Consider the following 25,141-nt stretch of genomic DNA (forward strand, 5'->3'; position numbering starts at 1 on the left):
TATGAGTTTGACGCATCTGATATCACTGGAGAAATTCCAGCTTTTATGAAAGTGTTTTCTTTAAATGGCGGGAATGACCAAGGAATGCCCTTTAAATTACAAGAATACTTTTATATTCATCTGCCTGTGTGCCTGCCTACTTGCCTACCTTCTTGCCTGCTGTTTCTGGAACGAAAAATTCAATTTCTTGAAGAATCAATATTTTAGAACTTAGAATAATTTTATTGTCACTTTGAATTTTCATCCATTCCTTAAAATTGTCTGTTGCACAGACAGCATTCTAAGTTTTGAATTATTTTTAATAATTTATGAATCCCCCAAAATATAGTAAAATGGTCTATTTGAACTGCAGAAATTTTTCCTCTTATTTTTTTTCCCCTAGAGACGTTTTCTCTGGCAAACTCAAATGAGTTCTATAGAACCGCATAAAAGTTGTGTAAAGTAATTGGAATTCATTCCCGTTCTTCATCCAATCTTAATTTCTCACTTGTGGTAAGACAGGATTTCTTACTCCAGATAAATTGTAGGCTGCCTTAGAAGTTCAGAACAGACTCTGTAACACAAATGGTATGAATCTTCCAGTGGTGGGATTCAATTTTTTTAACTACTGGTTCTGTGGGCGTGGCTTGGTGTGCGTGGCAGGGGAAGGATACTGTAAAGTCAGAGGTGGTATTTGCCGGTTCTCCAAACCACTCAAAATTTCCACTTCTGGTTCTCCAGAACCAGTAAGAACCTGCTGAATACTACCTCTGGAATCTTCCATTTCTGCAACTTCTTCATTCTCTAATGGTGGAACTTGTCCTAAGACTAGATAGAAGGATTGTAACACATAACATAGACAATGAAGTGGAAACTAATGTAATAATCTCTTCATTTAGCTTGCCATTGTTATGTCTATGGAGATTCTCCATCATCAAGGTTATGGTTGTCCCAAAGGTGCTTTTTCGCAAGAAACATTTGAAGACTTCTCATCCAAGAAGCTTCTTCAGTTCTGAATTGAAGAAGCTTAAACTGAAGAAGCTTCTTGGATGAAAAGCAAAATGTCTTCAAGGAAAAACAAAGAAAGTCCAGTTGCCTTTTGAAAAAGCACCTTTGGAATTGCCATTAATATATATGAAGGGGGTGCAATCAGTGGTGGGCTGCTGGATGGTCGGCGAGGTTCGGGTGAACCCCTTGCTGTGACAACTGGCTGGGCCCACCCACCTGCCCTTGTGCTATGCTTTCCTTAAATAACTAACTTTTCCCATGCCCAGGCTGCCCAGGTAAGTTCTGTGCTGCCCTGTTGTACTCAGTGGAGTTGATTAGCTGACTGAGACTGAGTCGATTAGCTGACTGTTTGAAGCTGCATTGCAGCCCTGAGCACTCACGACCAGTGAATCCCTTGTCAACAAAGGGCAGCCCACCTCTGGGCGCAATGACTAAGCAGTTAAAGATGCTTTAGTTTATCAGCTGGAAAGCTGACAGCCCAGGTTCAAGATGCATGCACTGCATGATGTCTCAAACTGCAGCTGTGGCAAGTAATAGTAAGCTCCCATTACTTGCTCCAGCTCCTGCTCACTTTTCATTCAAAAGCATGAAAACAAAAGTAGATAAATAGGTACCACTTTCATGGGAAGGTAACAGCATTCCATGTGCCTCGATGCCTTGGTGCCTTGGCATATAGTTATGCTAGAACAGAGAATTGCTGGCTGCATTGGCTAAGAACAAGAGATGAGCACCGCCCCCCTAGAATCAGACATGATAGACAGGTGAAACCTTCACCTTTACCTTTACTATATATTGATGCATCATGGACAGCTTCATAATGGCAGGCTTTTCCCTTCCAAAGGTTTTTACTTTTCTATATATTCAGATCAAAATTATTTATATGTATCGATGTTATCTTTCTATATTCCCTCTGTAACACATATCCAGGCTTAATATTTTATTTATTTATTTATTTTTATGCTATTTGTCAATCTCTTACAATAGGTATAAGTATAAACATGAATAAGAATAGAGGAAATAGGTACGAATAAATGGGGACAAAAGGACAGGGATGGGAGGCACAATTGTGCACTTATGCACACCCTTACAGACCTCTTAGGAATGAGTTGAGGTCAATGGTGAATAGTTTGAGGTTAAAGGAATGAGGATAGTTTGAGGTTAAATAGTGGATAGTTTGAGGTTAAAGGAGTGGGAGTGTAACAACAGAGTCAGGTTGTGCATTCCAGGCATTGACCACTCTGTTGCTGAAGTTGTACTTTCTGCAATCAAGTTTGGGGTGGTTTACATTGAGTTTGTGTCTGTTGTGTGCTCTTGTATTGTTGCAGTTGAAGCTGAAATAGTCACTGACTGGTAGAACATTGTAGCAGATAATTTTGTATACTGTGCTTAAGTCCAACTGTAGGTGGCATAGTTCAAAGTTGTCCAAGCCCAAAATTTCAAGCCTGACGATATAGGGTATTCTGATGTGAGCAGAGGAGTGTAGTACTCTTCTCATGAAATACTTCTGGACTTGCTCAATTGTATTAATGTCCGATATACAGTGCAGATTCCAGACTGATGAGATGTATTTGAGTATTGGTCTAGCAAAAGTTTTGTATGTTCTAGTTAGCAATTCAATATTTCCAGAGGAGAAGCTTCGTAAGATTAGATTTACAACTCTTAATGCCTTTTGGCAATGCTGTTACAGTGAGCTCTGGTGCTTAGGTCATTTGATATGAGTACTCCAAGGTCCTTGACACAGTGAGGATTGTCAACAAGGTCATATCTGCCTAGCTTGTATTTGATGTACTGATTTTTTTTTACCAATGTGTAGGACAGAGCATTTGTTGGTCAAGATTTGGAGTTGCCAATTATTAGACCATCAATCAAATCAAGGTGGTTTTGAAGTCCATTAAGAAAAACACTGCCAAATAATGAAATTTTCATTACTTCCACTATAATTATGGCACTAAACCCTTGGCTATACCCAGATATTTGGGGGGAGGGATTATTGAATAATCTGATTTTAACTCAATTGTTTTTTCCTGCCCCAAATTCTTGCTGAGGAATGAATCCATTCCCTTTAACAGAAGAAAATTAGAGAATTTAGTCACTTACTAAACATAGAACTAGAACGGAATACAGTACTTGATACAATTGTAGAAGTAATGAAAGGTTTGATGCATGTCAATAGATCTGGCTATCAAAGCAGCTTTTGGGTTCATGAGGTCAGCTGGCCTCCCCAAAGGGTGGAATAATTTTTTAAACTTGAATTACTGCTGGACTTGGCAAAAAGAGCAGGTCAGATGCCATTTGAGGACTGAAGGACATTTGGCTTCATTTAAAAAAAAAATAGCATAGCTAGGCTTCAGATGTACACACAAATATGATTTAGTTCATAATGCCAGAGTTTCAGTGCACAGCCTAACCTTCTTCAAAAATTAGACTGATATTTGAGAAGCTGATCATCATTCTGACCTATTTCTTTAAGGGTGGGGTGGCTTCAGTATATGATTGGAAGGGGAGGGACTTGACACTATTAGTTAATTTCCCCAACTGGCACTGCCCACTTAATCTTTCCACACTTCCCTCCCTGCATCCAGAGAATCAGGATCTCATCTTATCATTAATTCACAATCAGACTCTCATGTTTGTTTAATGGTAGCAGCAAGGCATCTGTTATTGGAAATCTTGCAGCATCTTATTGAAGTGATTCTGTAATTCTTCAAAGGCACTATATGGTCCCCATATATCCAAAGATTGGCAGCACCCTTCTCCTTCAATATTATCCTCAGAGAGGCCATATGAATAATGCCACAACTGTCTTCAGGTTCAAGATGGAAAATGAAATGAGACACTCTCCCCTTTCATCTTGATCAATTAAATTTTAATACGTTACAAGATGAGATAGCAGCAGGTTGCACCATTCAGCTTAATATGCCTGTTCAAAATTCCACAGTAGGTTGTGGGTGAGAGCAGGAGGAGAGAAGCGCATCCATCGACAGGATGCAGAACAATTTTCTTTTCAAACCTCCTTTGCCATTATATGGCATTTTGTTTCGCAAAAGGCTGTGTTATGAGAGGCACGCTATAAAAATGCCAAGATGTTGCCAATAATTAGGGGACTGGATAGCCCACAAATCTTCTCAATTACACTCTTGTTTCCTCGCCAGTTCTCCATGTTCCCTTCTGAAAGAATGTTTTGTGGGTGTTTACACAGCCTTTGCATGCAGAATGAATAAAGGATGCCCCACCCAGCTTTCTCATTTTACAGGCTTTATTAGAAAGATCTTCATTTTTCATATTTAGATACTTTGAACTGGAGGGAAACTAGAAGGCTCAGTTTGATGTGTAATTAGTTGCTAGTTCATCAGCCCAACATTTGAACTTGTGCCCAGTTCTAAAACAATTACCTTTTAGAAAAAAAGTGATTTTTTTTTTCAGTTACCGTATATACTCGAGTATAAGGCGAGTTTTTCAGCACATTTTTTGTGCTGAAAAAAACCCCCTCGGCTTATACTCGAGTCAGATTCCCTCTGGAAAAAAAAAATGGTGTGGAGCTCCGGAGCTGGGCAGCCGCTTCCCTGCTTCCGTGTTTCCTTTGCAACTTGTAAGCATGGGGGTAATCGGAAGCAGAAAAGTTCTTGCATGAGGGTATAGTTTTTTCTTTATTTAACTGTGTTTTTTTGGGGGGGGGAAATCCCACCGTCATGTGAGAATGCTCAGACACGAAATCTATCCACCTGAAAATAAGTGTGTGTGTGGTGGGGGGATTTTAACAGAGGGAAGACATAGGGAGAAGGCAAAAGCAACGGAAAATCCTTCAGCCCTAGCTGCTTTCAGTCTGCTCGGGAGGAGGAGGGGGAGGACGAGGTGGTGGCAGCGGCTCGCATTGTTTTCTGAGATCGCAGAAAACAATGCAAGCCGAGGTGGCTTCGTTTCCTCAGCCCTAGCTGCTTTCAGTCTGCTTGGGAGGGGAGGAGGGAGGAGGAGGCCACCTCGTCCTCCCCTCCTCCTCCCGAGCGGACTGAAAGCAGCTAGGGCTGAAGGATCTTCCTTCGCTTTGCCTTCTCCCTATGTCTTCCTCTGTTAAAATCCCCCCACACACACACACAGACTTATTTTCAGGCGGATAGATTTCGTGTCTGAGCATTCTCACATGATGGTGGGTCTTCCCCCTAAAAACAGTTAAATAAAGAAAAACAATATATCCTCATGCAAGAACTTTTCTGCTTCCGATTACCCCCATGCTTACAAGTTGCAAAGGAAACACGGAAGCAGGGAAGCAGCTGCCCAGATCTGGAGCTCCACACCATTTTTTTTTTTTTCAGAGGGAATCTCACTTGAGTATAAGCCGAGGGTTTTTTTCAGCACAAAAATGTGCTGAAAAACTTGGCTTATACTCGAGTCAATAAGTTTTCCCAGTTTTTTGAGGCAAAATTAGGTGCCTCGGCTTATATTCGGGTCGGCTTATACTCGAGTATATACGGTATTTGGTTTACTATAATATAATAAACTAGCTCTATACCTGTGCTTCACTACAAAACTATATGATCAGGCTTAGTTTTGGGGGAGGAAAATAAGGGGGAAAAATTGTGCCTCTGCCTACCAGCATCCATCGGTATTCATCTGGCTAGTGTCCTGTCAGTGTGTGAGAGAGTTAAAGGTGTCTGGAAACTGAAACATGGAATCTGAAATAGTAATTTGCTGTGTGAGCAAGAAGGAGACAGCAAGGAGCCTGGGAGTGGCTTAGCTCAATTGTTCTGTACTAAAGCTGCTTGGTGCTCTGACACTAAAACGCCCCTCCACTGCTTGTGTTTTTCATTTGGAACAGATTTCTTTTCAGTTGGGGACGGGGAGTGTTATGCTCTGATGGTCATTTAAAAAAATCCTTTCTTAGTAAGCACCTAGAAGCCAAGAGGAACATGCGTGCCAAATTTCAAGTTTGTAGGCTTTACGGTTCTGGAGATTTTGTGATGATGTGTGAGTGGCATTTCGCTTTTATATATATGGATAGCTGTGCAAGATCCAATGAAAAGATGATCTAGTCCAGCATTTTGCTCCTAGATCAGCCAAGCATGTGCCCTAGGAAGCCCTCAAACAGTAACAATATGTGATGATAACAGTAGCACCCTCTCATTCATAATATTAATTCCATAGCTTGGAACCTATCAGCTTCGTTGCTGATAGCCAATGAGAACTTTATCCTCCATGCATTTGTCTAATCTTCTTTTATGGTTATCCAGGTTGAGGACCACCTCCACACCAGTTAAATATATATTGTGTGAAATATTTCCCCCCAGCATTTCACAACAGTGAGTGCACTTCAGATTGTAGTACTGTAAAAAAACTATACATATGATTGTGTCTAACCCTAAGGTATGCCTTTCAATAAAAATTCAAACATACTGTAAGTTGTGTCACCCCTTGATCCACCTCTTTGTGCAGCTTTGTTTTTGAAGATGTAGAGACCAGAAATATAAATAGTACTCCAACCTTAGCAAATCAAGAGCTAAAAAATGAAGTTTTCTCATTGCTTCTGAAAACTGGAATTTGTCTTTCATTTAGCACATAAGATGCATCTCCCTATAACCTGCCCCTATATCTTTTTAGTACAAAAGCAACGCTATTGATGATGTGGTTTAAGGCACTGTTTTCCAACCTTTCTGGTTTGGTGGACTGGCAAAGGTGGCGGCAGTGGTGGAAAAGGGGAGGTTTTACAAACAAAACTTCATGTGAATGGGCATCGGATCATGGCATCGGATCATGGCTCAGGAGTTGGGGACTCCTGGTTTAAGGTGTTCTCAATCAAATACTTCTCCTGCCTTAAGGATTTCATATAATTTGAGCCACATTGGGAAAGTGACTGTTTTTTGGGGTGGTAGTGTAGAAAGATTTATGAGACTGAAATAAAGTAATATGCCATCTCAAAAAGCTCTTCCTGTTAATGATTACAGGGAACAATCTTCAAACTAGGTACAAGTGTGTTCCACACCCACACCCAAGACCTGCAAATGTTTTAATTTATAGGTGATGTTTCTTGCAACTGCCTTAACGTGGCCAGCAACAACAACTGTAACTGTTTTCCTAAATCATAAAAGTGTCAGTTGTCATGATTAAATTGAAAAAACAAACAAACACCCTACTCTTCTTCAAGAGTCTTATACCAGGAATGATACTTGAGTTCAAAGACAGCCTGTATCTGTTGAATTCAAAGAAAACAGTGCTGTTTTGACAGGAAAAATAGGATATCTACATATCAGTGTCATACCATTAAACGTGTCAGGTGCTGTTAGACCATTTCATTCATTCAAGTGCTTTTTCTTTTATTGCCTGCCCTATAACAAGATTATGGAAATGATTTGACAATACTCAAGCTGTAGCTATAGCTACTAGTTCAAAGTAAATAATACAAGCATTTTACCAGAATGGCTGTCATTTTCCAGTTGAGGGTAGCAAGTGTTTCTTAAATACATTTCCCCCCTATGTGTATGCCTTAGGTGAGCCATTTCTAATTTACTTATATTGATAGGTGGCAGTTGTTGCTTTCTTCCTACACACATTAACAGATGAAAAGTATAGTAATTTTGGGACAGCAGTTTGCAAAAAGGGACAAAATGGATTGATCTGAGATTGCAGCCTAGTAAGAATGGTTTTTGCAGGAGATTATTGGAAAATATGTTAGTTATGCAGTAATTTGATAGATAAAATACACCTTAAGCAAAACTAATTGAGGGCAGGAAAAATTCCTACAGAATCCCCCACTGGTAAAAATTCAGTTTAGATGATGTTAGATGATTAGCCAATTCCTCAGTCTATTGGCCAAATCACCACATTTACAAAATGGCACTTTTGGGAATGTGGAAGATCTTTTTTAAAGATTAGAAATATATTTGGAGGAATGGTTTATTATAGCAGCGGTCACCAACCAGTGGGCCGCCACCCACTGGTGGGCCACAAGAAAATTTTGGTGAGCCGCAGAGAAATCTCACCCCCAGAACACCCCGCCAAAGCAATTAATCCAGGCTGCGCAGAAACATAAGGCTGCACCACCCTCGTGGCCCACAGGAACCCTCCCCACCCACTCACTCCTTACCCACAAACTTGCCTGCTAAATTGCTATTTTTCCTGCTGTGCCAGGAGATTTAGATTAGCTAGGAAGCAGGAAATGGTTGGATCTTTGGCTTTGCTTTTAAGATCAACTGAACCTCCTTTAGGATTGAAGGTTGTATTATTCAGTGCAGACTCATGGCAAGCAAATTTTATGTGACAGGCTGAGCTAGCCGATAGCAGGTTAATAGATCATTGAATGATTCTGTGAGCAACTCAATCTGCCTGCCTGCTTTGCCTGATTTTGGGTAAAAGTTGCTATTTTAAAAAATAAAAAATTTCAATATTTATATAAATATAATAGTTACATACAAGCCATGCCCAGCCAGCCACATGACCACCAAGCCACACCCACAAATTAGGCCATGCCCACAGAACCGGTAAATGGTCCCTGGGATTTAAAATCATGACTTTGGTGGTCCCTGAGTTCCAAAATGTTGGCGGCCCCTGTATTACAGTGTTTCTCAACCTTGGCAGCTTTAAGATGGGCAATTCAACTCCCAGAATGGCTGGCTGGGGAATTCTGGGAGTTGAATTGCCCATCTTAAAGCTGCCAAGGTTGAGAAACACTGGTTTATTACATCTGTCCTCAAGCCAGTATCTACCAGATGTGCAGCTATGTTCCCCCAAAAGGTTGGAGATAGGCCCATAGAAGGCATCAAACTAGAGAAATTTGGCTTTAGACTTATGGGAAGGATAATTTCATTCAGGGCCATGTCAGGGTTGTGTTTGACCTTGGAGGGCCAGGGTGCCTGTGGCCAAGATGGGCATGGCCAGCATGATGTCACTCATGCTGGGGGGCACCTGTGGTGGTCTGAGAGTCTGCCAGTGCAAATGGGCTCCTGAGCTCCATTTCGGCTGCGATGGCCTCCTACAACACTCTGCCAGAGAAAATGGAGCTCGCGGAAGGCACGCGTGACACTCCCAAGCTCTGTTTTCAGTGGCAGAAGCACAGCAGGCAAGTCCTTTGCCATTTCCAGGATGGGTCCATGGGCCAGATATAAGCACCCCGTGGGCCAGATCCAGCCCCGAGGCCTTGAGTTTGACACCCCTAATATAGAGGAACAGGATGAAGGACTAACTAAGAAAAACACACAAAGATATGGTTATTCTATTTGAAGCCATGCATGTTATTTGAACTGAAGGCAGGCATTTATGATATTGTAGATGAAACAAAAGGGCAATCTCTACCAGTCTGAGAATCTTACATAAATGTAAGAATCACCTAGAATGGCATTTCAAATCAGATACATTTGAGATACATTGTGATTTGCCCCAGTGCAGCTGGTAGTCCAGTTTGGGAAAGAAGAACATAGGGGGAAAAAGGAGTGGTAGAGTATCAGGTAATACAGATAGTTCTCTACTTACAACAGTTCATTTAGTGACCATTCAAAGTTACAACAGCACTGAAAAAAAGTGACTTATGACTGTTTTTCAACCTTATGACCATTTTTCAACCGTTTTTCAACCGTTTCTCACTTTCAACCCCAAGGTCACATGAGTAAACTTCAGATGCTTGGCAATTGCTTCGTATTTATGACAGTTGCAGTGTCCTGAGGTCACATGATTCCCCTTTTGTGACCTTCTGTCAAGCAAAGTCAATGGGGAATCCAGATTCACTTAACAACCATGTAACTTGCTTAATGAATGCAAGGATTCACTGAAGAACTGTGGTAATAAAAGATGGAGCAAAACTCGTTTAACAAATGGTTCACTCAGCAGCATAAATGTTGGGCTTAATTGTGGTCATAACTCAAGGACTACCAGTATTATCAAGAACTGGAATTTCTGCTCTCCAAACCAAGGATTTTTAAAATTAATACAACCTTAGTCTAAATTAGCATACAATATGTATTGCACAAGGAACATTTAAAAATGCTGTGTTTGTCATTCTAATTCAGTGAAGGTCTATCCTGTAAAATACATCGGCATTGTTTTCCTTTTATACAGAAGATGGGGGAACAGATTTAATCCATTTAAAGAATTTATGGCATGGGCAAGATTCCAGCTTGGATTATTATGTTTTGTAGTTGAGTTTCATGGCTATGCTGCATCATTCATCAAATACCTGAAATATTTGGGTATGTCATTAGCATGTTGTGCAGCATTGCCTTTTGCAATCTTTTTTTAAATTGATGAAAATAACCTGAAAGAGAAAGTGCAGCTTGTTATGTCTACCTTTATCCCCTGTTTGGATCTCAAAATTAGGTTTTTAGATTTGGTTCAGGGTTCAGTTGCTTGGTACCATATGGGCTGAATGCTGTCATGAAACAGTCACCTTTGAAGCAATTTCATAGTCTTAAGATCTAGGGTATTGAAGCTAAAACCTGCAGGAATTCAGTGGTAGTATTGTTACAGGGGGTGTTTTAAAAAAAAACATTTTCTATACATAGGAGACCTTGAACTAAAACCCAGCATTCTATCCTATTCTAAGAAAATACTAGAAATTCAAAATTCTATTAAGAAATAATTAGCATAGAGAGACAATTTACCTAGAGCTGTGTGTAAAATTCTCTAACGTATCTATGAGCAGAGAAATTGAGGCAAATTCTTCAACAGTGCCTCAAAGAATTCAGCATTTTGCATTAAGTACCATTCAACATTTTTCTAAGGTTTTTTTTTTTTTTTTTAGTGGGGTTAAGTGCAGAAAGGCTGGCACAAATAGTAAATTATGCTGGCAGCCTCATCACCATTTTGCATGCTCTGTAATAGTCTGGACTTAACATTGTTTCAGGATATTGTGTGTTAGCTATTAGCAAGAGGGAAAGAAAGAACAGTGATTACAACCCGCAAAAGGGAAAGTAATTAGAGATAATCTGGGTTTTGTTTTTTTAAGGAATGAGAACAAGAGAGATCTTGGAATTGTCAGACAGATGCCAATAGCTGAAAGGATATGTATGTATATCCCGGAATCAAAGCTAAAAAGAAAAAGAAGAAAACTCTCTAAAATGGATAGCTATCCCAAATCAAAAACTTTACTGTGGCCCCACGTACAGGCAAGCCAGTTGGCATGATGAGATGGAGCTGAGCAGAATGGAGTTCTCCAAATTAAATCAAGTTCTAATACACATGGAAGTGATTGCTACATGCCTGGAAAGAATGGAGATGAATAGGTGACACAGTTATTAAATGCTTGTTATTCAAGTACTGGTACAAAGAACAAACTGACAACTGGGCAACAAAATCCTGCCTTTTAGATGTACAGACACGGATCCAATTGACTTTTCAGAAAGCTTGCATGCTACTAAACTTTAGACACTTGGCCACTTTTCTCTTGTCTAAAAGAAACAGAAAATAAATGGGCAATTTGAGTAAAAGTGTGGCCTATTCTACAAAAGAATACTTTCAAGTGTACTGTCAAAAGTGTGTTAAAAGTATCTTTGTTATGGAACCCATATATACTAATGAGCTTTCAACCTGGTGCCTTCCAAATGGATCGGACTTCAACTTGCTTTATTCCCAGCCAAGGTAGCCTTTGACATGTCTGGATGGAATCAAGTTGGGAAAGATCTTACTCTTTTTGTTCTTTTTAACAAGCATTTTGCAGAATGGCAGACATTCAATGTCTGACATTCAACTCAACTCTCACACACTTAACTCATTATCTCTAGGGCTGACCTTTTATTCTTAAGAGCTCAAGGTGAGGGGAGTCCTTTTCCATTTTGCCCTGGCATCAATCCTATGAAGTAGGTCAGGCTGACAGATACTGAACATCATCTCTGAAGTGGGATTGGTTTTGCCTTTTTTCCCCCTTAGAGCTCAGAAGCCTGGCAACTCAACCATCTAACAATTTCTTTGTCTTTATTACTTTGATTCATTTTAACCATGCTCCAGGTCAGCCCTAACTTAACAGGCTGCATTTCCCGTTACCATCGACATCCCTTCCCATAACAATTCTAAAACCATGTGTGATTCACCTTCATAGTCCTTTTGTTGAAATATGCCTCACAAAGAACTGGCCATTTTGCAACAATGAAATTCCTTAAAGGATCCAATGGCAAAGTCTTTTAAAAAAAGAAGAGATAGCAGTTCAGAACAAACAGAACAAATGCTCTCATAAGGTAAAATGCTGGCAAAACAAGCACACGACTTTTAAATCTTATTCTTTGTAACTTAACTAGAGAATAAACAGCACCACTATTATTCCATTATCTAACAATATAATGAGCATAAGTACCTCTTTCATTACCCTAGTCAATAAGAAAGGAACCAATGTGACTCAGCTTTAATTGAAATTTGAAGCATAACTCTTAATGAAGAGTAAATATCCTCTTGTGCCCAAAGTAATGATCGGTTCATGGTTTTCACTGTTAGGAGATAGACACATATTGATGCTTGCATTAGAAACCATGGGATGAGAGCTGCAAACAAAGGTAGAAAAGCATTTAATGATGCATCGCCATTTTTACTGGTGCAATCTTATACGTGCCTGTATTCCTATGGGTGACCTACTGAGCTCAGGTAGCTTTACTCTCAGGTATATGAATATAGGAGCAGCCCAAAGGGAGTGTAGGATAGATCTCATTTCTCTTGTTTGAAAATAAAGCAGGAGCTCTTTCCTATCTTCAATGTTCTCTCATTTTCATTGGAAATACACTACTCCTTGTCTCTCCGAGATTGAAGAGAGGAAAAGGTGGTGGACTTGGAATATCAGATGTAGTTTATATTTGAAGGAATGCAGATCTCCTGGCTTTCGCATTGCCCCCCTCAAAAAAAAAAAAACAGGCTTTATATCCAAGTTAGCCGTAGAATAACACCTTCCATTGGCTGTGATAAAAGTGTAAGCATGATCCTGATAACAATTGAGATGGATGGTCCATGTTTGTCAAACTTGTGGCCCACAGGCCAGATGCATCACACACTGGCCATGCCCACACCCTGTTTAGCGAAGTGGGGGGGAAGTCGCTATATGTCACCTGATGCTGCCATGACGATGCCAGTGTGATACCCCTGTTTTATATCTAAGGGATATTTTCCTACAGATCCACCATCTCTCCTGATGATGATGAAAAAGTAAAAAAGGTTGTTGAAATGCAGTATAAAATTACAGATATTCATAGGAATGAATAAGTATAATATTACATTGGGGAAGGGGGTTCTTTGTGCGTAACTCATACTTTAGAATCTTTAAAAGGGAAGCAGCAGGAAATGTTAAATTTCACAGTAGGTAAAATCCATACAGTGTATGAATTCAAAATTTAAATATTCCATGACCATCCTCCTAAAATGAGAACCACGAGCCTTTAGGTGCATTTTTGTGTGAGCATGTGCTTATATACATACCTAGAAACATTCAAGAATATTTTGTGGGATGGGCCATCATCCTTTTTTATTAAAACTCTTAGATTGGATTTAGAAAACTATGAATTTGCCTTACATTGGCAAAAGTATCATAAAACTACCATTGAATTTTGATTAAAAAATTAAACTTATTTTATTTATGTAAATAGTAATGCATTTTAAAAATGATATATAAAATTAAAAATACTGCATAAAGTTAAAATCCTTATACTAACATTGGCTGAAGTTTTTGTCTCTCTTGTTTTTTTTAAAAAGGGTACAAACTGAGTGTAATGCTAATCTGTTTTAACATCCTGGCAAATTCATATCAAGATGGGTGATCCCCAAAATAATCAGGACCAAACCTATTTAGAACTTTATAGATTAAAATTGTAAATAATGCTTGAAGGGAAAAATTGCTGTTTATCTTTAATCATAGTGTGAAATTATCTTGGTATCCTACAACACAAATTTTAAGAAATAGAAGACATTTATTTTTTTCCAACTTGAATTTAATATACCCCAGATTAGAATTCTTCCTTCAGATGCTACTTCCTTTAGATAATTAATTAATTCAAATTATTAGATAATTAATTCAAATAATTTATGTATTAATTCAGTGCCCTTGAGGGAATGCTTATGCTGTTTGGAAAAGTCATAAAATCTCCAGGGCAGATATGAGAATACAACAGAAGAAGGAGTGATAAAATTTCACTCCTCTCATGGAGAGATGACCTAATAAGCATTAGAAGAAGAAAAAACCCTGCAAATGCATTTGATTTATCTTATTCTAAGGGAAAAAATGCTAACCAATTCCCATACTTGACAAGATATTTAATTGTATATATTTAATGTGGCCAATTATAGGATTCATCCATGCTAATTGCTAGATTAGATTGCAAGAGTTTGAAGTTCTGGACAAATTCAATGAAAAACCAGGATTAACTTGGAGAAGTAGAAAACTTTCAGGAGTTACAAGGGAAAAAAGTTTCCCCAAGCTTCCCTGTCTGGAAAACATTTCTATTCTCATCCAGTACATATAACGGTAAGTCTATTTGTGTCATTATTAAATGCAAGTATCACTTTGTGCAGTTGTACAGTGAAGGACATTTTTTAAAGAATACATTTATCAGAATTCTTTCTTGGTTTTAAAAAACTTTCTGTGATTTAATGGAGTAATCTCTAAACCTAACCCATGATGCCATTTAAGATTACTTTTGGATCCCTGGAACTAATCACAAGGATCTTCTTTGGTCAATATCCATACAATAAAGAGTACTCAAAACTGTTTTAGTACAGATTGTTTATTTTTTTATTTATTAAATTTGTCTGCTAGCCATCTTACCACAGTGTAGCTCTGGGCATCGTATGTGTTTTGTAAGCCTAAATTGATATAGGGCACATGAGAGAGACAGTGATTAAAACAATAATAAATGGAGATTTATTGGAAATCAGAAGTGGAATATTGCAAAATTGTCTTATATCATTTTGGAATAAATCCAACCTATCTATAAAAGGGTGGATACCAGTCCTAAAAATAAAAAGCTATCAAGGAATTGTTCTTAGGGGATTTTAAAATGATTATGCGCCATCAACTCAATGTTGACACTTAGTGGCCACATCACACCACACAATCTGTCCCAAAGTTGATACTTCAGGTTTTGAAATGATGCATTCATCAATGGAATAATTGAGCTTGCTACTATTCCTTCTCTTCTTGTTCCTTCCATTTCTCCCATCATTAGAGCCTTCTCCACAGAACTGGTTCTTTATGTAATGTATCATATATGATCATTTGACCTTGGTCATTTATGTCTGGTCATCTGTGCCTTCTCATGAGAACTCTGGGTTGATATGGTCAATCATCCATGTGTTTGTTTTTATCCATTAATATGGTATGCTATCCTTTTTTGTATGTTTCAGAAGTCAGTAATATCTGGACTAAAAGTCTCAGCATACTTGATATTGTGTGTGAGCTAATTTTAAACACCTTCTGCAAGACCATTAGTAAAAGTTATCTCTCCTTTTCCCACATCTTGTTGCTAGTGTGTGAAGGAAGGAAGGGGCTCTCAGAAGAATGAAGTAGAGAGGCTATCAACACCAATGGTTTAAAGTATTATGGAACCAATGTTGTTGGATTAACAACAATTACTAATACCGACTGACCTTACTTTGCCATAGGTAGTAGTATAAATCTTTGGGATGGATCACTTCCAAATAGGCAGGAGAGAGTGTCAGATAAAAAAGTTTTCTCATATCTCCTTCTCTTTTTGACTCTGAGCCTAACAGCATCTTAACTTGCCCCACCACCAGTATGCAGCCCGTAATTAATTGCCTCCTGAGGAACTGTAGCATTTGAATGGAGAAAAAACAATTGCTGTCTCCTATTCTAGAGCATCGAATTTTCTACTGTTTCTGGCTCCCATGTTGAAATTCACAACTTGTTCCACTTCAGGAATGGAACATTAAAAGAAATCCCTTGGAAGAAAAGGCATTCATTGAGTGAGCTGTAGATAGATAAGTGGAATGGGAAGAACACGTGTTAGTAATACTCAGTAGGGATCTTCACTTAAAACAAAAATACTATATAGCTGGCTAGATCATTCATTATTTCAGACTGAAAACATTTCCTCAAAGCCATAAGTTCAATCCATAAAAGAACTGTGCAGATCAGATATAAAAATAACAGAATCCATGTAATTTCTGCATCCCATTCTATAAAAAAGGAGAAATAAAATAAATTGTTCACATACATGAACACACCAATGTTCTCCATGGCAGGCATTTTTTCCCTGTTAATATTGTCATTAATTTAATATTTCTAAAGTCAAAAGTCAGAATGGTGGCAATGCCAGTGTAATTAAAATTTAAATCTTTGCACTACAAGCAAGGTGCCATGCACATTAAAAAAAAAGGCAAGGCTTCTGTGTGCTTATATTCCAGTGCTTATTTTTTATATTGTGCTTATATTCCAGTGCTGAACTCAACATCTTTATCACATAAATTCTGTACTTTCCAAGGTTCAAAATCAAAAACTCTTTCAGAATAGAGACAGCTTATTGGTTCTTAAAAACCCATAAGAGATTTAAAATCTGGTATAAAGTTAATTTTCCATTTATGATTTAGTTTTTGAACGAACTATGGACATTTTTATATTATTGTTCTTTAAACCATTTAAAGGATGTTTAATATTTTGATTTAGTCCTATTACTTTTACCAATAATGCATATTTTCATAGCAGGTTTTAAAAGTATATTCCATAAAATTCCACAAGCTACCTTTTTGTTGCTGCTTTTAGAATTCTGGTAAATGGTTGTCAAATAGTCCCTCACAAACTTCAAAAGGAGTGTAGACAATAACATTTCACAGAGGGCTCAATTTTTAACAATAGGAAGAAAGAGAAAAACAGAAAGATAAAAGAACTGTGGAACGCTAACATGAAATGATATTATGTGAACCAAAGTTGTTTCTGCAGAGGAATGTTCTGAATAAATTTCATCATTCTTGATACAAATTTGTTTTTGTGACCCAATAATTATGAAGAAACTTTTCCTGAAACACACAAAATGAGCTGAAACTGCCATATACTTAAGGCTATCATATTTCCATATGATTAAATTCCCAATTCAAATTAAATAGCCTTTTGCAGTAGTTGAATAAAATGAGTAGTTGAATAAAATGAAAAAAAAAGAGAATATGCAAATGGAAATCATATTCTAATCATTTTATTTAATATTTTCGAAAATCATAGCTGGTGAAAATAAGATGCCAAGAACCTTGCAAAATATTGTTCCCCATACACAAAATACTTTGTTTGCAAATGTACTACAATTTACCATAGAAATGAAATGATGAACCCTTCATTAAAAGATGGGGGCTGACAGAAACGTATCTTTGCTATAAATGTCACATTCTTATTTATTAAGAATTAGATGTACCATATAGTCCAGGGTGTCCAACCTTGACAATATTAAGACTTGAGGACTTCAGCTCCCAGAATTCCCCAGCCAGTCATAACTGAATTTTGCAGACAGACTCTTTTTCCTGGAAGAGATTGATTGATTGATTGATTGATTGATTGATTGATTGATTGATTGATTTAGTCAAGCAATTATAAGATAACAGGTATAAGTATACATATAGTTATGGATACATGGAATGGGTATATAGAAGAAAAATAAAAAAGAAACAATAGGACAGGGACGGTAGGCACGTTGGTGTGCTTATGCACGCCCCCTTAGCTTCAGTAAAATAGTTATACTTAGCTTCAGTAAAATATTTTGCAGCTACACTCCTTTAAATTTGGGGTGGCTATTGTTTTTTGACAAAAGGAAAACACAAAAGCATGCATTATTGATTTGGACATAAAATAAAAAATCTTCCTTAATTGCTATTAACCTCTGTGGCCTTTTTGTGAAAATATACAACAGGTAGGGTGACTCATGGTAGATATTTTTCTTTAAGGCCTGCTGGAAATTCAAGATAATGATGGAAAGGGGCAATGCCTGGGTACCATTCTTTTTTTTAATTTATTTTTACCCCACCTTCACTATTTTTACAAATAACTTAAGGTGGCAAGCAAATCCACCTTCTACCTTCTAGTTTCCCCACAATAACAAAAGCTCTGTGAATTGGGTTGAGAGAGAGTGAGTGGTAAAAGTCACCCAACTGGTGCCTTATCCATTAGATAAAAGAGGGTGTAAAGGGAAGACTGACAGATTTCAAGATTGTTACCCAAGCACATATCAATAAAATGCAGTTCAAGTCAAAATTATCGAATCTGTTTCCTGGCTTGCCCTATTTTGAATAGTTAATATCAATCTAGATTTCAGGCAAATCTTCAATCTTGACTTTTTTATTACTGTAGCCTCTGAACACCCCTGTGGTTTCCATTTCTTCTGATAGGACTATTTTTTTAAATTAGCTTTTTAAATATGCATATCTTAAAAGTCCTGGCTGTAGACTCAACCAAGAAGTTGAGAAAAACCTACCAGATGTTTACAGTGGTAAATGTAAAATATAAATTTCTTTTAAATTTTAACTTTTTAATATTTTTTCATGTTTCAATATTTTATTGTATGCTGGCCATAGTTCCTCTATGGGGGAGATGGGAAATTCCAAAATATAATAATAAATAAATAAAGCAGGTATAACACCTGAATATGGCCATGTGGTCATCACTGAACATGGTCAGCTGAAGAGAATTTACCTTTAGTCTAAAGCTTTTTTTTTACAAAAAATAAAATAATTAGAAAACAAAAATAATATTGTATATATAATGAAAATAAACAATTGTGATTAATACCCTGGGATTAAAATATTGCAACATATGAAAGATAAATATATGGTTCCTTCCACTCAATGAACTGAAGACTTGTCTGCACTTGTTATCTATGAGTGGATTGCCTTAAATGTAGACTTTTTACGGACAAACATAATAAAATATAAAACTCATTTTTACAAAATACAATGATTTTTTTTAAAAAAAGGATATATAAACATACAGTGATACCTTGGTACTCAACTGTTTTGAAACTCATTGGTATTCAACATATTTTGACATGAAAATTTTGTTCCAGTACTCATTGTTTGTTTGGTACTCAATGCACAAGCTAACACTTCTCAGTGTCAGCTGTATTATGACTCACTATATTATTCCTTATGGGAAAAAATGTTTGGTACCCTAGTTTTGGGTACTTATCATACATCTTGGAACCAATGAACAACAAGTACTGAGGTACCACTGTATTAAAAACATATATGTACTTAAATAATTTAAAACTTTATCTCGAGTTTTGCAGTTGGCATTTTCTCATTGTAGAACTCTCACCTCATTTTTTTTACATTCTAAATCTCTCCTTCTTAGCTGAAGTCAGATAGTGATGTTTTTCTTATAACCAAAAAGCAAAGACAAGTATGGAAAAGGTATTCCATGCATGTTTTGCTCAGAGAAGGAAAATCTAGAATGTTCTGGAAAAGATCAGGTCAGCAATGGAGAGAAAAAACAGAATGGTATGTTTTGTTCATGAAGGTTTGAGGGTAAAACTGATCACCAAATAAAAGAGCTGCAATTCAGCTTTATCCAGTCTGGCATTTTCAAGTTGAGTTGCAAGTTACCAGAACTAGAAAAGAAACATGGTCAAAGGCTTTGCAAATATAAGTCTTTACAATGTGAAAGTTCAGCTACAAAATATATAAACATATCACAATAAACAATATCTCTGAATAAATCAGAAGCATTTCCCCTCATCATTGAGTAGCCTCCTATATTTGGAGTTAGAATTAAGAAGCTTTAAATGAAGATCTTATGATATAGGAGCTACCTGGCATTATTTCATTGTTGCCCCTTTAAATCAGAACAATGAAAATAAAATAACAAAAACTCCTTTTAGACAAAGAATTGGGAGTATATCAGATAGATAGATGATAGATAGATAGATAGATAGATAGATAGATAGATAGATAGATAGATAGATAGATAGAAACAATGAAAATAAATACTCTTTTTAGATAAAGAATTGGGAATATTGTACATGTGTATATAAACATAATAGCAGTCCTCAACACAACAAGCCCTGAAATTCAATTATTTCATCAGTACTTTCAAACATAAACAATAAAATAAGCACACATTAATCAAAGATATTGATCAACTTCAAATGACAGCCTGTGTGAATACATAATTGCATCATAAATCAATCACCCCCTGTATGAAGGTACAAAGTCAATACTGTATGCAAGAAGCAGCAATTATGTTTTTAAATGTTGGACTAGGAATGGAAATGATTTGGGGTCAATTTCTGTTACAAAGAAATTACTTATGCCATAACAGTATCCTGATACAAACTACAGTTCATCATCTTCCTTCTATCACAAAATCTAGCACATTCAATGCCTCTATATGATAGGCAGCTTTATATGCCTTTGGATAAGAGATGTTTTAGCCTTACTGCCTACATTAAAAGATTAATGTTTCCAAAGTGTTATTATTTTGTACACAATATCAACATATTAGTTGTGTTTACAGAACTGAAACTTAAAGGGAAAATATTGTTTGGACATTTTAACAAGAGGTTCCATGAGGAAGAGCAAGTCTTTATGCAAATCAATTGTAGCTTTATGTAATCCTATGCCTATCCTGCATGGAAGATGTTGCTCCAGCTATATAAAGAGCCACATTTAGCCATGGGAATAGAATCATATTTGGAAGCACATTGTGATATGGACATACCCCTTGGCTGAAGAATGAAAGTCAAGCTATGAAGCAGTGCATTGATAGGAACATGAATAGTTGGTATCAAGAGAGACAGTGAATGGAGGTTAGTTAGATTACCTTACCTCTTAGCAGTAATTTCTTGTATTTATTACTTACTCCCTGCCTGTGCTCTGCATAACTTTCCTTAAACTGAAAATAATTCATGTGTTAGGTAGATATGTATGCATGCATATTTGTTTATACCCCCAGCAAGCTCAGATTTAAGTAACATTTGTTCAAGAAATACATTTTCTAATTGGCTGTAAGGTATCCAGCAACATTGCCCAGGTGCATAGATCCAATATATCAATATGTTTCCCCCTGGATGATCCTTGGAGAGAAAACCACTATGCTATAGGCTACACTGAGATGTAGAAAAACATGTTGGACAAAGGCAATGACAAACCATTTCCATGGAGTGGCCAATAAAACTCTATGGATATATCCACAAAGTCATCAAGAACTTACTTTTCAAGTCAATAATACATTAGATGTAAGAGTAAGGGGATTCATTAGTTGATGTGGCACTAAATATTTGGAGGCCAAAATCAATGGTTTGTATAAGGTAGGTCATTTTTTAAATTCTATTCTTAAACCAAAACAATTACCAAAATTAGTTGCAAGTTCAAAAATGTAATACTCCTTCAAAATTAGATACTTGGAGAGGAATGAAAAAATGAAAACATTACAGAAATGCATTTTATTAGACTGTCCTTGTTTTCTTCTGACCTTTCTCTTCTCCTGATTGTCTTCATTTTTATTTTTCTTGAAATCAAACTTAGTGTTCTTCTCCACTCATATTTAGACCAAGTGGTTCTTCAGAAAGTTCTTATGAAAGGTCATCACTAGGATGTGGATGGTAGAATTCATCAAACTCTTCCCTTATTTGTATAACAGTTCATCCCTCCTGCACAAATGTACAAGATAGACCGGTAAACTGTAGGTATATTTATAGAAATACAGATTTGCTAATATTCTAACAATAAAATAGAGTTAGTTCTCAGCTTATGACTACAATTTGGACCAGAATTTCCTTTGTTTAGCAATATGGTTTATAAGTATTTTATGACCTTTTTGCTATTGTTAAAAAGAATCACAGACATTATTAAGTGGATCATGCAAATGTTAAATGAATCCAGCTTCCCTCATTAACTTTCTTGATGGAAGCTAGCTGGGAAGACTGCAAATGGCAATCACATGGCTCCAAGACATTGCAAATATTGTGAATACATACTAGTTGCCAAACACCAACACCTTAATAAACAAATGGTTGTAAGCTGACCACTATTTCAAACAGCACTCCGTTTTCTGATCTTCTGAATTATTAATTTTGCGGACATTGTGAAAGTTTATTATTTCTGCAGCTTGGCTCTTATTATGATTTTCTAGTTCCTATTTTAGTTCACATTAATAAAATTCAGGGTAAACTCACCTCAATAAACAAAAGCCAGAGGTTTTTTTTTAATATGTGTTTAGCATATGAATTTGGTATGTGTCTTTAACAACAAGAGAAACATTAAAAATCTTAAGCACCAGGTGAAATATGTCACTAGCTCACACCTCTTGGTTTTTATTTTGAAAAGTACTAATTGACAGAATTATTCAAAATCTTTTTTTATTGTTGTTAATTTGCATGGACTATGCATCTGTTTATCTCTTGGTGCAAATTTTTAAATCATTGCAATGTACAATTATCTCAAATTAGGTATGGAGAGTTTCCAAGAATAAATATCCACTTGGGCTCATGTCATTTTCTATATTTTTAAAGATAACATGTTGGTGCAGAATGGGTGGCTTGTTTGAAAAATAAATTCCAAAAGCATAGTACTTACTTAGGTTTGATTTTATTGAATACATTTTCTAATATTTGTTTATAGATCTACAGGTGAAACATGGTGGTACAGTTTATAGATGGCTACATTCTCTGTTCGTATGAGACTATCATAAAGTTTAGTCAGGTTTTTTTCTTGCACATTAACTACAACATACTTTGTTGTTGAGAAGCTATTTTCTGAATGTTTTTCCTATATACCTCATAAATATTTTAAATAGAACAACCATTTACCAGAATTCTAAAAGCAACAACAAAAACCGAAGCTTGTGAAATTCTCTGGAATATAATTTTAAAACCTGTTATGGCATAGGTGCATTACTGGTAAAGGTAATATTATTAAAACAGAATATTAAACATCTTTAAAACTTTTAAGGAAAAACTATTGTTAGAAATATCTTCATTAATATCTATCTTCATTCAAAAACTAAAACCATATGTAGATAATTTCCAACTTTGTACCAGAATGTAAAATGCTAATGGCTTTTTTTAAAATAAAGTAGATAAACTCTCCTTATTCTGAGGAGAATTACTAATTTTGAACTTCGGAAAATATAGGATTTCTCTGATAGACATGTCTAATTCCGCATTAGAATATAAAAACAATGTATACTAAATTAGACTTCGGAACCATTAAATTCTATAGTTGAAGTTGGCAATCCAGAGCATCTGTGATTTCAGCCAAGTTATGCCTCAACTGATGCCTTTATTTCTACCTGGACAAGAACAAAATCTGGCATTTTATGCATGCAAAGCAGGTATTCTATATTCGGGGCATCTTGGATTTCGCTTGGTCTCAGTTTCAATGTAACTTATGTTTGATTTTCTCAAGTGGTGGATGGCCTAGTAGTGAAGATGCTTACCTCTCACTCAGAAGGTTGAGAATTCAATCTGAGGTAGCAGCAGATGTTTCTCTCCTAGGGAGCAAAGAAAAAAATATTTGACTATTATTTTTATTATTATCAAAATTAGGGTTCTTCAAATTTTGACAGATCCCTTGTTGAATCTAGACTGAAAACTAGTAGTGGATCTCTCTGGTTTAAATCCAACATTTAACCACTATCCCAAGAAAGACACATTTAGCTTGCTTATCCATTTGGCCAATAGTGATCAACAACCAAGATTGGTGGCATTCAGGTGGATGTGAATATCAAGTAATTCCTTCCAGGAATCCTGTCACTCAAAATAGTACTGTCAAAAGCACTTGGTCCCCAAGAGATTTAAATAATTGGACTTCATTCATTCAAAAGACTTTGAATGGCATAGTTTTTAAAATAGCATTCATAGGCAAACGAATTACTCATTGAAACTGATTTTATTTTTTAATGAGTTTCCAGGGATGATAGCAACCATCCTGTCTAAGCAGCAGAAGCTGATATCTCAGCCTTTTAAGGTTCAAATGACAAAAGGAAAGAGCAGGACAGAGGAGCAGAATATAAAGAGACTGATGTCAAAGTTCACCTACTGAACACCTGGATGTCAGAGACAGATATAATGATGTGCCACCTGCTTTCCTTCTTCAAGGAATATTTGCTACAAAATGCCTCCCATTGTTGGTCTCCCTTACATACCTGGCAAATTAACCAAAAACTAATGCCTCACAGCCTGGAGGAAAACAATGACACACAAATGACCTTGCTTTGTGTCAGAGAGGCAAAACAATCTTCTTGGGAAAATCTAATTAAAAGCAATTAAGCCATAGCCAAGTGAAATGGGTAATGCTCAGGTTGTGTTTGCATGACATGGCTACCCATGTTTAACTGACTTGTTGTATACTGGCTTAACCTCTTTTTGTGGGTTTATGCAAACACTCTGTAAACTGAACAGGCTGAACTCACAAAACAAATAAGGCTAAAATATAGTTGTTCAAATGATGCTACAAATGATTACCCCCTGCTTGCATTAGCATGGTGTTGATTGAAAGAATAGAACTCAGCTGTTGAGTAGAAAAAATTGGGAAATGTAATAGAATTTACTTCCAAGATAGGTGAGAACAAACAATCTGTCCAGAACAGAATAGTAGTATTTTTTTTCTCCAAGTGGCAATGTCTCATATCAGTGGAAGTAATGCTTTCTTGCAGTCTTGTAAACATAAAGTATACATCAGTTTTCCCAAACCTGCCACCTTCCAGATATGTAAAACCAATATTTCTTAACTACAGATATGCAGAAACAGGAAGAAAAGAGATTTTAAAATGATTCCCTTGCAAAGAGAAAAATAAATATGTCTGTAGGAACAGAAAAAGTAATTAAGCAGAATTGCACAAGGTCACAAAAAAATGACTGAAATGAAGAAGCCACTCATGGGAATGATTACTCCCCAAAATTTACTTACGGATTTTAAATTTTAATGTTGACTTTGTATCTGTGATTACCCAGAGTGTACCACAAACATAACAAAATCCAAAATGTAAATAAATGTCCTTTAATGCCTCCAACTTGGACCCACTGTTCAATAATATTCAGTTGGAGATAAAACATACTCAAAAATAGTCTTCAAAAGAAAGCAATACAGTCCAAATTTAATGAGCAGATAGAGGTGAAATAAAAAACCAAACAAAGTACAATGATGAAATTTCCACAACGGAACAGGAGAAGTATTTATCAAATTCAAGGAGATAGCAAGGCACAGTGTGTTGGAAGGCTCCAACCAAGATAACTTCAAACCAAAATAAAACATGCTTTGTTTCCAGTGTTTG

General features: G+C 36.6%; 1 long non-coding RNA gene across 1 annotated transcript in view; it reads right to left on the bottom strand.

Annotated features, from left to right (window-relative positions):
* Nucleotides 1-23,353, bottom strand: part of LOC148126428 (uncharacterized) — a 90,549-nt gene extending 67,196 nt beyond the window's left edge. The window contains exons 1-2 of the long non-coding RNA XR_015742628.1: nucleotides 23,306-23,353; nucleotides 17,295-17,400 (exon numbers count right to left, since the gene is read on the bottom strand). This is a non-coding gene — a long non-coding RNA (uncharacterized LOC148126428). The remainder of the gene's footprint in view (nucleotides 1-17,294; nucleotides 17,401-23,305) is intronic.
* Between the last annotated feature and the right edge of the window lie 1,788 nt (nucleotides 23,354-25,141).

This window comes from Pseudonaja textilis, chromosome 3 (genome assembly GCF_049901715.1).
Source record: "Pseudonaja textilis isolate UNSWEBS1 chromosome 3, rPseTex1.2, whole genome shotgun sequence".
Lineage (NCBI taxonomy): Eukaryota > Metazoa > Chordata > Lepidosauria > Squamata > Elapidae > Pseudonaja > Pseudonaja textilis.